The sequence below is a fragment of the Eriocheir sinensis genome, unplaced genomic scaffold, assembly GCF_024679095.1.
Source record: "Eriocheir sinensis breed Jianghai 21 unplaced genomic scaffold, ASM2467909v1 Scaffold536, whole genome shotgun sequence".
In the NCBI taxonomy this organism is placed as follows: domain Eukaryota; kingdom Metazoa; phylum Arthropoda; class Malacostraca; order Decapoda; family Varunidae; genus Eriocheir; species Eriocheir sinensis.
The window spans coordinates 140,334-154,804 of record NW_026111872.1 but is presented as its reverse complement, the minus strand read 5'-3'; the positions used below and the strand labels follow the sequence as shown (position 1 = coordinate 154,804).

At 39.9% G+C, this 14,471-nt stretch overlaps 2 long non-coding RNA genes across 2 annotated transcripts; both read right to left on the bottom strand.

Annotated features, from left to right (window-relative positions):
• Positions 1 to 6,198: 6,198 nt before the first annotated feature.
• LOC126992987 (uncharacterized) lies at positions 6,199 to 8,125 on the bottom strand. Its single transcript, XR_007747216.1, has 3 exons — positions 8,039 to 8,125; positions 7,399 to 7,428; positions 6,199 to 6,484 (listed from the first exon to the last, which is right to left on the bottom strand). It is a non-coding gene; the product is annotated as an uncharacterized LOC126992987 (long non-coding RNA).
• A 376-nt stretch (positions 8,126 to 8,501) lies between these two features.
• On the bottom strand, positions 8,502 to 14,084 carry LOC126992986 (uncharacterized). The gene is made up of 3 exons (XR_007747215.1): positions 13,705 to 14,084; positions 9,862 to 10,514; positions 8,502 to 8,539 (listed from the first exon to the last, which is right to left on the bottom strand). It is a non-coding gene; the product is annotated as an uncharacterized LOC126992986 (long non-coding RNA).
• Positions 14,085 to 14,471: the final 387 nt, after the last annotated feature.

The window sequence follows — 14,471 nt, the reverse complement described above, 5'->3', positions numbered from 1 at the left end:
AAAAAAATTATGAAAAAAAAAACGCCAAGAAAAGTGTTCGTAAAAAAAACTACAAAAAAATATGACAGAAAAACACGAAAAAAGCACAATGTCAAAAAAAAAAGAAAAAAATGAAGAACAAAAAACAAACAAAAAAACAACAGAAACACAAATAAGAAAAAAATGAAAACAATGGCAAAAACGAAAAAAAACATTGAAAAAAAAAGAAAAAAAAGAACAGTAACCCCCAAAATCAGTCAAAAACAAACAAACAAGCACAGAATGACAAAAAACACGAAAAAATACAGAATGACCCCCAAAAATGAGAATAATGAAAAACAACAACCACGTAACACTACTCCATGTTTTGTATCCATGAAAATAAAATATAAATAGTATTCCAGCACCAGGGAAACCTAGATGCACGGGCGCTTTTCATGTCCTGTAAGTAAATTTAGGGAGATAAAGGCGCCGGGTGTGTAATAGAGTTGTAGAGATAATAGAGTTGGTAATGGAATAGAGACAGCGAGATAAAAGGTGTGTGTGTGTGTGTGTGTGTGTGTGTGTGTGTGAGAGAGAGAGAGAGAGAGAGAGAGAGAGAGAGAGAGAGAGAGAGAGAGAGAGAGAGAGAGAGAGAGAGAGAGAGAGAGAGAGAGAGAGAGAGAGAGAGAGAGAGAGAGAGAGAGAATGCGAGGCAGGCAATAATGGAAGGGTGGAATAAGAGGAATAAAATGAATAGGAGGAGGAGGAGGAGGAGGAGGAGGAGCAATGAATTTATCCTCCCATTTTTTTCTGTGTTGGAGAAGAGGATGGTGGTGGTGGGGGTTGTGGTGATGGTGGTGGTGGTGGTGATGCGGGAAGGTAAGTGGTGACTGTGGTAGTGATGACTGTTGTGGTGGTGGTGCTCTTGGTGATGAAGTGATGTTATTAGCCCTACTGATGACGTTAGCCTAGTTGTGGTGACGATGGTGATGAAAGTAGTTGTGTATGGTGGTGGTGGTGGTGGTGACCCAATTAATGGTGCCGGGTGAACGTACTGTATAGGCGTGATGGAGGTGGAGGTAATAATGGTGGTGGTGGTGGTACTGTTGTCAAGGGTAAATTCGAGGCTGTCAAAAGGTGCTGGAAGTTAAGTAATGTTGGGTTGCGGCGTTGGTTGTATGTTATGTTATGTTGTGTTATGTTGGTATGTTATGTTATGCTATGCTATGTTACTAAGGATTTCAGAGGCTGTGCGGCCTCGTTTTTTGGGAATAATATCGTAACGAACAATCGTATCGGTACGAGATTTTGCGACAGTGTATTTCACACACTGCCTTAATTTTTAAGGGTATCGCCAACCGCCACAAGTAGAGAATAAAGGCACTTGTCCCTATACCAAGAGGGTAAAGTCATCAGTGTCAGGCAAAGATACGAACACAACTACCAGAGGCTCCGCCCACCTTGTTCCTCTTCCCTCCATCTCCCGCCTCCTCCCTTCTCTCTCTCTCTCTCTCTCTCTCTCTCTCTCTCTCTCTCTCTCTCTCTGGAAGATACATACATACTCGAGAATGATATTTTTTTTTCAATTAAGGCATGCTTGATGTGATACTGGGACTTTAATTTTGAGCATAGTGATACACATCTGGGCCGTGGACGTATGACATGTGAGAGTAGGGTGAGGTGGTAAATGATGACTACCATGATTGATGGTAGAACGATTGCTCGCTTGTATTTGTTTCTCTCTCGTTTGTTTTTTGTTATTTTCCTTTTTGCTACCTTTCTTCGTCACCTGACTTTGACTCGCGGCACCAGTCGTCAAGTGTATCCTTAGTAAACCAAGAGTGTCCTTGCCATCACTATATTGTATAAAGTTCCTTAATATAAGCCTCATAACCCAGTGTCCCTCATCCACACTCAGTGATTCACTTTTAGTACTACCTCAAACATTTTATACCTTCGCAATTCTTCCCGTTACCATACTTTCAGCTCTTCCCTGACAATAAAATTAATAGCACCACTATAATTTGGCGATAAGAGCACCATTACTTTTATCAGTAGGTACATGCTATACAATAGCCCTACGAAAACGTACACCATAAACCACCAAACCACTACGCTACCAATAGTTACGGAGGTAATTAGGCTATGTAAGTGATACGTTACTCTACTCTCAACTCTATTTAAAGGATGCCTATCAGTATTAGAAAGAGTATATAACGCCACTACAATTAATGCATGCCTTTCATTCATTATAGTTACGAAGCTACATGAGAGAGAGAGAGAGAGAGAGAGAGAGAGAGAGAGAGAGAGAGAGAGAGAGAGAGAGAGATTGAGGGAAGCTCCTGGAGACAGGCGGCTCATTCTGGCGCCCGACGCATCTGATTGGCTGTTCAGCAGCGCGTCTGTGATTGGTTCACTTCGCCTCCCATCTCTCCCTCTCGCTTTCGATGACGTCATTTGTAAACAAAACTCAGCTGACAAGCCTGACAGCGAAGGAGATGTACAGGGATGGGAGATGCCTGACATTATACGGCACCCTTTCCAGTCACCCTTGACGACATAGGGCATTATAATAATATAGATGGCTACATTAAACAAATAAGATGTGGCAAGTATAACAGGTGGGGGCACACCCAGATGATTCGTCACCCATGCTTCAAATAGTGCAACTTTCAGTATAAATGACTGCTTGTAGTGATATTAGCGAATATTTAGTGGCGTTAGTGACTATTTAGCGATGTTAGCAACTATTTAGGGGCGTTATCGACTGGTAAGGTCTTAAGGGATGCTTAGTGTAGCGAAACCTTTTTTTATCTTGGGCGAATCCACCAGGAGCGAACAGTTTAAGGTGCGAATACCTACAGGTGGCGAAACCACTGGGAAGCCCTCTTTAAAGGTGTCCAGACCTTGAATACAAAGCATAAGCCGACTTACAATTGGAACCCATTTATTGCTAAGTAAACAGAGGTTTGGAGTTTTAAGTAAAAGTCGCCGTAGGGTTAGGTAAGTCAAGTCCATAAGGATATAAATTAATCAGCCCTGCAAAGTTAATTTCAGCTGGCTCACAAATTTAGATTAGCCATGCACTTCTCAAATAACTCGTTACCATAGCCCGCAACCTTGACTGCTGTGCAATATTCCATGAACATGTATCTGATCCATACGGTAATGTTGGCAAAATGATGCTATTCCTTACGTCCCTCTTCACCTCCATGAAACATTAAAATCCTACCCAGTGCTTCTAAAACATTCCTACATTTTACATCCCCTGTCCTTGTTCCACCATCCACTTCTACATGCTTACATAACACTGTCCCCAGGCATATACTAAAAATCTTTATCAACCTAACTTTCCTGTTCACCTATCACTACCCCACATTTTTCGGTATTCATTATGCACTTCACCACTTTCTTCTTGGTGTTTTTACCCACCTCATGAGATAGAGCTCCTCATTACGAGTAAATTGAACCCCATATTGACAAGGCGCACTCTGTTTATAATGGCGACACAGAATTTTTAAAATTTAATTGCATTTTTAGCGATCAGAAGTCGGCAGCGATACATCAACCCGCATCAAAGCCAGAGGGCACACTGGGTTAGGTTAGGTTAAGTTGGGTTAGGTTAGGTTGGTTAGGTTAGGTTGGGTTAGGTTGGTTAGGTTAGGTTTGGTTGTCTGTTCTGGACGAAACTAATTTTTTCTGGTAGATGTCGGCGTGATTTTAAATAATCTACTAGTTATTTTTGGTGTAAATCACATTAGTTTCTGGGGGGAATAAAAAAAATTTGGTTGATTTGCGCCAAAAACAAGTGGTGGATTAATTAAAAACAAGCCAAAATCTACCGTAAAAAATTAGTTTCGTCCAGAAAAGAGGGTGTTGAAATACTTAATACTTACCTCTTTTCTGTGACTGGCACATTCTCCATTTCTCCCTATTTAAGGCGTGCTGCACATACACCTCTACCTAAACAGATGGAAGATACATTACTGAATGAACTAGGTGTATGAAATAGAAGATATAGTGGGGCTGGGGAGAGGTAAGTTGTGCATAATAGGGTAAATTATAACAAGGCGTCATCAATAATGATATATTTACAAACTCCTTATGTAACAAAAACTTTTGCTAATTGCGATGACAATCCTGACATGCTCATTTTTAATAGGTTGTTTTATCCTTTCCCTTTGGCCAGAGGCAAAGGCCACATATCAGACACATTCCAGAAGAACATGGTACATTCAAGTACGTATAGCCTTGGTTGAGATAATACCGAATCCTCAAAAATAAATTTAAGTAAGGAAACCACTCACTGACATGGGACTCAATACATAATACAAAAGCATCTACGACTTTTTCCTTGACACTATCCTTTCCCTTTGGCCAGTGCCAAAAACCACATATCAGACACATATCAGAATTACATACTACATACAAGTATACCCAGCTTTGGTTAATATAATAATCCTCAAACATTAAAGTAAACAGACCACTCAGTGGACATAGGATTCAATACATAAGACAAAAGCATCTACTTTTTTTTTTACCTTGATACACTAGCATTGCTTTTAATACAAAGGGTTACTGAAAAATTTGTGGACTATGGTAGAAAGACATGAGATAGGTACACCTTTAACTTGACACATTTTTCGATCACACCTTAGACCTTAATACCTCAATAACTATGTTCATCGTCTATTCTACCTTCTGATAGTACTGGAACACTTACATCAGACTCAGACTTTGCAAGACTTTCCCCAATTATTAATCTTGCTTTTGAACTAGGCTTTTTTAAGCACATACCTATATTTTCTCGTTTTCTCTTCCTTGTCGAATACAACCGGTCTTGCTTAACACACTTTTTATTACCTGGCTCTGAAACAGTTGTCACATCCACAGGCCAGTTACTGTTGTTTGGTGGATAACTCGTGCCAGCATCTAATGTTGCAATTAACTTACACAACAAGCTATTAGCAGTTTTCAAAACTTGAAGGTCCTTACTTTCACTACATTTTGGGAGAAGCTGTAACATAATTTTGTTTTCAATTGTTCCTGGTATTTCACAACTTGTCTATCATAGGTTTCCTCATTACTTACATCATGAATCATATTAATTTCTTCTGTTGACACCTTAGGTTTGGCTATTTCCTCATTACTTACAACATCATGGATCTTTTCAATTTCTTCTGTTGGCAACTTTGGTTTAGCTATCTGTGACTTATTTCTTAAAAATTCTGCAACTGCATGTATATGCTTACATATGTTCTTCATACCTTTAGCATTGTCATCACATGTGCACACATACATGCATTTACAGACATGACAGTCTGGACACCTTTCCCTACATACTTCACAAGTAGGATTATTTGTCTGTATCTCATAAAGCTTATTTTCAAAAGATTCAGAGGACACAGTGAAAAGGCCATGATCCTCCTGAGTAACTTCGAGCTTCATGCCTTTTTCATGTCTCTCTCTGAAAGGTTTTCCAGTTCTTTTCTTCATCAAGTCTACCATTCGCTTAAAAAGTTTCTCCTTCACCATTTTATTTAAAGCTAGTATTGTGTAATCCAATCTTTTAACTTTTTTACCTTTCAAATATACATATTTCAAAAGTCTATGCATGCTCTCTAGATGATTGTTTGTGTTTAGAATTGCACCCTCACGATAGCACTGTGGCCATAACTGAATTCTGTTCTCACAAAGATAATTTTCTTTGAAATAATCATGAAATCTTTCAAAACCAGCTTCTAACAAATAGCTGAGAAAACCCTTACATTGCTTGTGAAATTCATTTTCTTCTTGTTCATCCATGAGAACTCTGACCATTTGATAAACTGATAGTTTTTCCATGAATGGTGCACTAATCTTGGATGCAATATTCTTTCTGAATGACCTGTCTGTGTGCCAGCAACAGTTGATATATTTAACAGGTAAATTCATATCTCTACCCATGGTTGCATCCCAAGCATTTCTAAAAACTGGATCATCATCACTCATGAAAGTATATGCTCTGACTTGACCCATACGTTTTTTCACTGAATTTAAGAAAGCCTTCAGAATACTGGGATTTACACTGCTGCTGATAAGGAAAGCTACTGGGAAACCTTTATTGAGATCAGTAAGAATCATTAATGTGGTTAACTGGAATCCTGAATATTGGCTAATGCAATGAGTTGAATCCATGCATACCTGTATCTTGTCACAAGATTTCATCTGGGTAGAAAATATTAATTCTTGTCCCCTTTCATAAAACCTAATACAAATTCTTTGGATGGTATTTCAGGATTATCTGAATCTACATCTCCTTGATCTTTGAAATACAAGACTTCATTGGCATCCTGCATTTCTTTAACAATTAATCGTACACTTGTGCTGTCATCAGAGTGTCTGCTGTGGGTTTTATTCAATCCATACCTAACACAAATATTATCTATATCCTTCTTTTCTAAGAAAGACATTCGATTACTGCCTGCTGACTCCCGCACTCTGTCCAAAATTATGTCATGTTCGATCCCTTGTGTAATCATACCTGGAAAGAAATATCTTACTTAGTAAAGAAAAATAAGTTATAAAAATGTAAAACATACTGGCATTAGTTAAACTCAATCACTGTCTCTGATCATGCGTACAAGAAGTGTAGCTACATAGATTTAGAGGCAGTTATGATAATTAGATACTGAAAACAGGCCAGCTACCGCCTTGACTCATTCCTGCAAACTTAACTGTAATAGAAATGGAAATTATTATAGTAATTGTAATAAATTGGTATCTATATGGATGATGTTGTAAGTAGGGGCGTTTCTAGGATTCAAAAGCATTCAGAGTCCCTGGTACCAGAAGATCAAGGAGAGGTGTGCTCCTATAGCCCAAAGTTACAACAGCAGCAAAGGTAAATAATCTAGCATGCAGAAATTACTGTAAATACTAATAAACAGACATGGGGCAATTACCTTTGTTATGCAATTGATGACTATTATAATTACTTCATATTTTCACAATTACGATTAAGAATACAATAAAATTAGATGTAATTGATTATGATTACAATTACTTGCTGTATTAATCATAATTACAGTCGTGATTATAGGAAGAGCTAAAAGGTGAACTTGCACATTTCATACTCGTTTACCATATTTACTAAATATGATATGAATAATATCAATTTATACTGTACCACAACATTTTGAAAGAAAGTGCCGAAATGCATGTGCAGTATTTATTAGTAATGTAGTACAATATTAATAGTTCATAAGGTACATACTCATACAATAGATTTCTAACTCTTGGCAAGTTGGAGGTCCACTGTCAGCACAGATAATGATTACCCCATGTCTGCTAATAAATGCACTATAATCATCATAAGCATAACAATGTACTGGGGCTTATGAGTTTGAGTGGTAGGTAAGGAAATACATGTTGAGATAACAGAAAATTTACACTTACGCTTTGCAGATATGATGATTTCATCACAAGCTAAAACATAAGGCATTGTTAATATCTTCATATATACAGGAGTGAAGGGGTTAAGCTATGACGCCAAAAGGTGTCACTGTATATATATATATATATATATATATATATATATATATATATATATATATATATATATATATATATATATATATATATATATATATATATATATATATATATATATATATATATATATATATATATACAGTATCCTCGATTACTGTGGTTTCTATTTACGCAATTTCACGTCAGCGTGGTGTCCAAAATCCCAACAAATGTTTCATTTACACTTTTTTCCCCACTTTTACGTGTTGGTCATAATCGGATTCCACAAGAAACCATCTCACCTCAAGTATAATATGACCTTTTTTGCAAATGAAGCAAAAAGATCAAATGAGCATACATAAATTGCTTTTGTCATGGAATAACCTGAATTACAGGTTGATTTCCAATACTCGGCACGCCTCTGGTCCCAGCCATGCCGAGTTTGGGAGATCCAACTTGTAACATATCTTGATAAAGCAAGAAAGTAAGCATGTGTCTTAACTCATGGGACAACCTATATATATACTGTTATTTTCTAGCTAGATAATTAATGTGCATTACATACCTGCAATCTTATCCTGTTCACTCTTGGGAAGTGTCATGTGAACCTGGCTGTTAAAATCAAGGTTGTGATCACGATGGTCAGAGTAAAGGTCACACAAATATTTTCATCCTTCTTCACAACTTCAATTGATGAGGTGCAGTAAAACCCCATCTTACAGGTACCTGTTAGAATTAAAATGAAAAAAAATAAAATAATTAGGTGTGTGAGGGAAGAACAAGGGGACTTAATTTTTCTAGCCCATTACTGGTAACCCCACATTTTAGCACCTATAAAAATAGTGTAAGGTTTATTACTGAGATTAATTAATCCATTTACATATACAAGATTATTTACCTTGGCTCTTTTCTGCACGACTCTTACTGGAAATCTTCGTTGACTGAACACCTGATCTTCGACAGTAGAATATCTGTTTGGTGCCATCACATGATTTCTTTGGTCCAGAATGAGCCGTGTAATTGACTCAAATGTCCAGTTCCATACAGTCTTTCCATCTCAAGAAATCTGTGGAGAATTAATTGTTTTGGTATTTTTTTTTACTACTGTCACCTACATAGACTTGCTCCTATATTCCCCACTCTGGCTTTCATTTCCCTCATACAACGATCCAAATACACATTAAACAGCCATGGTGACATCACACATCCCTGCTTTACTTCCACTCTTATGTCGAATCTCTGACTAAGCTTTCCATCCACCCTCAAACATGAACGTGTCCTTCTATAAAATGTCTTAATTGCCTCCAAAAACTATCCTCCTATATCATATATTCTTAGAACATTCCATAGACTCAGATCAGACTCGATCAGTAATCTCCCAAAAACTTTCCCAGGTACACTGAACTTTATAGTCCCTCTATAGCTATTGCACTCACTCACTACCTTTACCCTTGTAGAAATGCACAATTATTGCCTTCCTTCATTCCCACGGAACTTTTTTCTGCCTCCACACAAGTTTACACATATATGATGTCCACCCTACCACTACATCTCCATAGAAAAATTTATGGGGCTAATCCATACATACCTGCAGTTTTACCACATTTCTAACCTAGATATTGTTTTCTCTACTAATGCTCTATCAACTTCTTTCTGCACACAAGCGGGCTTTCCACCTGCTCCCATACCCATATTTGATACAGTAGCTTCCCCAATTGTCTTCTTCCTCATTAGACGTTTAAAATTAATTATCTGTACTGCAGTCACATATATTTTACCACCTACAAGCCTACCATCCACTATCATACTTTTACTGTTCCACAAAGGATCTGCTGAGCGAGGAGTGTTGAAGCCCGGGGCCGGCCTAAACTACCCCCTGGATGTGTCCCTGTTTAATATTAACATGACTAATATTATCATAAAAACTTGGTAGAGGGCCATAGGCCTACAAAATATACCAATTGATGTTTTTACGTGTGACACTCTGCCCAGCAACAATCATCAGATAAGGGACATGTCATGTTTTGTGGAGGACAGGGCAACTTAACTTGGATTTTCATAGGACTAGACAAGTAAAGACGATATCAAGTCAATTTTGTGACTGCACAAAATTTGCCTATTATAAAACTAATATAAAAAACGTATTTTAATATGTATTTGAAAAAAAGTATACCAAATACCTTGACAAAATTTATTTAAATACTGTAAAATTTTTGTATTTGAAAATAAAATTTTCAAATACAAATGTATTTAAATGCTTTTAAAATACAATACTGCCCATCTCTGGTCATAACTCATATGAGGATAATGCCAACTCAGTTTGTCAGTTTTCTTAAATTATGAATAGCTACTTTAACTAACCACATTTCCTTAACCAATGCAGCTTACCTTCCTCAGAAGTAAACTCATGCTGAGCTTTGTGAATCTCAATGTCATGGACTAAAGAAAGGTGTTCCCTGTAAGCAGTAAGGGTAGCAAAAGTCACATTGCATTCTGTACATTGCACAATAGTTGGGCCATCTGAATGGGATACAGGGCCAGGGTTCACACCATGCTGTCGACGTTCATGAGCTCGTTTGTTACAGGAGGTGGAAAAAACTTTATCGCAGTAAGTGCACACTTTTGAAGCATCAGGAACTGTTATCTCTGCCACTTCATAGTTGTCTGTGGTGTTTACACCATGAACTTTCTTTTCATGTCTTTTCCTGCTCCAGTCTTTGGTGAAGTCTTTGTTGCAGAAATTACACTTCACGAATACATGAGCGTGAGGATTCATAACAGTACTACTTTGACTGTGATTATCCAGTCCTGCCATTGTTAAGTCAATGTTCTTCTTCTTCTTGGAGTTTTGGTGTGGCTGTGCAGGCTGTGACACCACAGCCTCTAGAGCCCAAAGATGGAGTAAGCGGGTACAGCTTCAGGTTACATGTGGACCTTTGTTGTAGATGGCTGGACTTTGTAAGAAGGTCCTGGTAAGGTTGACTGCTTTGGAAGCCAGGCTGGGAGCAGTAGAACCATCCAACAGGTCAGCTAATGTGGATCTGTTGGGGTGAAAAACAGACACTGAGTGGAGAAGACCAATAGGATCTGCATGACTGGGAAGGGGGAGGGGGAACTGTTAGGAAAGAAGTCACAACAGGAAGATGGTCACTATCCATGAACAGGCTTGTTGTAACATTAGCGAGGAGTATAGGGCCATTCCCAGGCAGAGGTCAAGGGTGGAGGGGGTCCCTAAAACTGGGTTAAACCTGGTAGGGAGGCCAGATGGAGTGAGGAGGGAGAAAGAATTGCTGTCTGCCAGGAAACCCGATAGCAACAGACCTCCAGTTCCTGGGAGTGAACCAGAACAGGTTGCAGAGGTTTCGCCACTTTCTGGTTCAGCTGTTTGCTAATCTCGGTCTGGTTACACCTCTGCATGCAGACACCTGTCTGCTCCTTACCTATGAATGCTCACCAATGAAAAGATATTTGGGATATATGTATCAAGTGGGGTGTTGGTTTACATACATCAGGAAAAGGACTGGTCCTCATGTTGAGTAGTCGCTTATTTGAATGTGTTAAATTAAAAAAAAAGACATGTAAATGTGTTTTATTATTTTTCTTACTTGTTTTAATTATAGAACACGGCCTAAATGACTCTCGGTCTAATGGGATCACAGCCTAAACGACTCTCAGCTTAAAGAGATCACGGCCCAAATAACTCTCGGCCTAAAGGGACCACAGCCTAAATGACTCTCGGCCTAATGGGATCATGGCCTAAACGACTCTCAGCCTAAAGGGATCATGGCCTAAATGATTCTCGGCCTAAAGAGATCATGGCCTAAACGACTCTTGGCATAAAGGGATCACAGCCTAAATGACTCTCAGCCTAAAGGGATCATAGCCTAAATGACTCTCGGCCTAAACAACTCGGCCTAAAAGGATCATGGCCTAAACGACTTTCAGCCTAAAGGGATCACGGCCTAAATGACTTGAGCCCAGTTATAATACGACAAAATATTTAAGCAAAACTACCCTTAAATTTTTAGAGGGTTGGTTAGCTAGAAAGAGATACAGGGAAGTTAGGGGTGGATTTATTTATTATTTACTTATACCTATTTTTACTGTTACATTATTCTAGGTCATATCCATTGTCTCTACTTAGCTTTGGGGTGCTCCATGACATAATGGTAGCGTGTTTGCTTCACAACTGAGCAATCCCATGTCAATTCCTGGGTTGAGCTTTAATTTCTTAGGTGTTTTTTCAGTACCCTAAGCCTGTGCCCACCCAGCAGTGATGGGTACCATGTGTAAATCGGGGTTTCTGGCCCATATCATGGGACTAGGTATCTTGGTGCTCTACACCTATGTCCCACCGCGTGACAATGGACATGCCTAGAGACCCAGGGTCATCCTGACCCAGCAATACCAAAGTACTACTATATGGCCTAAGTTGCCTAGCACATCAAGTCACACAAGAAAGCGGAAGAATTATGGTAAGATCAGTCTAAACATTCCATTATCGAAACATCTATAAAGAGCGAAACGTGCAGGTATCGAAACCACACTGTATTAAACCAAATCCCTGTTAGGTAGCAAAACCTCTTGTGCAAACGCTACGGGTGGCGAAACCTCTGTAAAGGTAGGTAGGTAGAGGTAATAGGCCTGTAGACTACACATTAAATTGCACTACCATAGGGAGGTCATATAGTGTGAGGGACTTGGGACTTCAAGTGAGTAGTGACCTACGCCCCAAGGAATAGTGTATTATAGCTAAAAATAACGCCAAGATACTCGGTAAAAGGAATTAATAAAGGAAACACTGATAAAAAAAAAAAGGTAATAAGAATTAGTAGCCAGGACAGGACTAGTGGTACCTAATGGGTATAAGCTGGAAAAACTTAGATGCAGGACACACATAGGTAGATAGTGGTTCACAGACAGTGGTGAACGACTGGAATTTGTTAAGTAAACATGTACGAAGTGCTGAGTCACTAGGTAGGTACCTTCCTTTAAAAGTCGCGGTAATTGTTTATAATAAGTCCGCGTCCCCATTCTCTACCCACACCCCCCCAATCCCTCCAGCAAACTTGGGGAACTGTGGGGAATCGGGGTTTTGGGGGGGGGAGGCATATATGAGTGATAACCTAACCTAACCGGGGGGCTGCGCCCCCCTGGACCCCCCCCGACAGGTTGCTAACTAACCTAACTGGGGCTGCGCCTCCCTGGACCCCCCCGACAGGTTGCTAACCTAACCTAACCTAACCTAACCTAAGCTAACCTAACCTAACCTAACCGGGGGGCTGCGCCCCCCTGGACCCCCCCCGACAGGTTGCTAACCTAACCTAACCTAACCTAACCGGGGGGCTGCGCCCCCCTGGACCCCCCCGACAGGTTGCTAACCTAACCTAAGCTAACCTAACGTCACAGTACCTTTTTTTTAGCGCTGTACGCCAAACGGAAAAGACCCAAGAAGAGAAAATCGTGTATTGTTTACATTCATTTACGACAGAGCTCTCTCTCTCGACTTAGAAAAACGTGAGACGCAGCACATTCCCGGAGCTATTACAGCCATACTAAACACGTCCCCCTAAAAATGTTTGCATCTACGACATGGCCTCAGTGTGCTGTAATGATTATATAAGTTTTATTGTTGTAAGTAACGCGGACTTGTTATATAGTATAACCAAAGTCGCTTGTATGAGAGTACAGATAGGGATGACAGGTGGGATTAATAATTATAGGCTAGAGCGAGGGGACGGGGCGGAAGGCTATCCAGAGGTTTCGTCACCAGCTGGTGTTCGCACTCCAACCAGTTAAACTAAGGCTATCCTCAACCAGTTAAATCTGACATTCTCCTGCGTGTGGGGGGCTGCACCCACTACCCCCGCCTGATTCAAGATAAATTAATCTTCATGAAGTCGGGATTAGCATATTCAAATGAGATGATTAGGTACCGAAACTAATGCGCGATCGAACACCTATAGGTGGCGAAACCTCTGGCGGAAGTACCTACAGCAGCAAAGTTTCATGCACAAGTGTCAGCCTTGCTATTTTTATTCCTACCTAATTTGCTTCGGCGGTACATATACTAAAATTGCGGTGGTAATAAGTAAAGAAAACGCATATAGCAAGGCGGTCAGCCAGTCATGTTATAAGTTTTACTACATACATTCTTAACTGATTTTATATTCCACTAATTCTTTCATACCCTGTCTATCCCCACTTGAAACAAAATTATATCATTCTTACCAGGTGTGGGTGAAGATGAACAGCCACTGTTACAGGCTGTGGTGGAGGTATACCATGTCGGGATAGCGGCATCAGGTCATCCCTCTCTACCGTTGTGGCGGTGCCGCGGTGGTATTACTACTGTAGAACGTGTAGGCACTGCATCACACTATGTGGAGTAATGTAAATGTCTAAGGAGACAATGATATTAGCCGGGAAATGAATGAGTCTATGTTGAGCAGTCTCTGCTATGATATCCCGCGCCGTTCCCGCCAGGTTTTGTTTACAAATGACGTCATCGAGAGCTAGAGAGAGATGGGAGGCGAAGTGAACCAATCACAGACGCGCTGCTGAACAGCCAATCAGATGCGTCGGGCGCCAGAATGAGCCGCCTGTCTCCAGGAGCTTCCGATATTGAGGGAGAAGGGAGGAGGCGGGAGATGGAGGGAAGAGGAACAAGGTGGGCGGAGCCTCTGGTAGTTGTGTTCGTATCTTTGCCTGACACTGATGACTTTACCCTCTTGGTATAGGGACAAGTGCCTTTATTCTCTACTTGTGGCGGTTGGCGATACCCTTCAAAATTAAGGCAGTGTGTGAAATACACTGTCGCAAAATCTCGTACCGATACGATTGTTCGTTACGATATTATTCCCAAAAAACGAGGCAGCACAGCCTCTGAAATCCTTAGTAGGTTAGGTTATCTTATGTTATGTTAGATTAGGTTAGGTTCGGTTATTTCATGTTATGCTGTGTTATTTTATGTTATGCTGTGTTATGTTATGTTATGT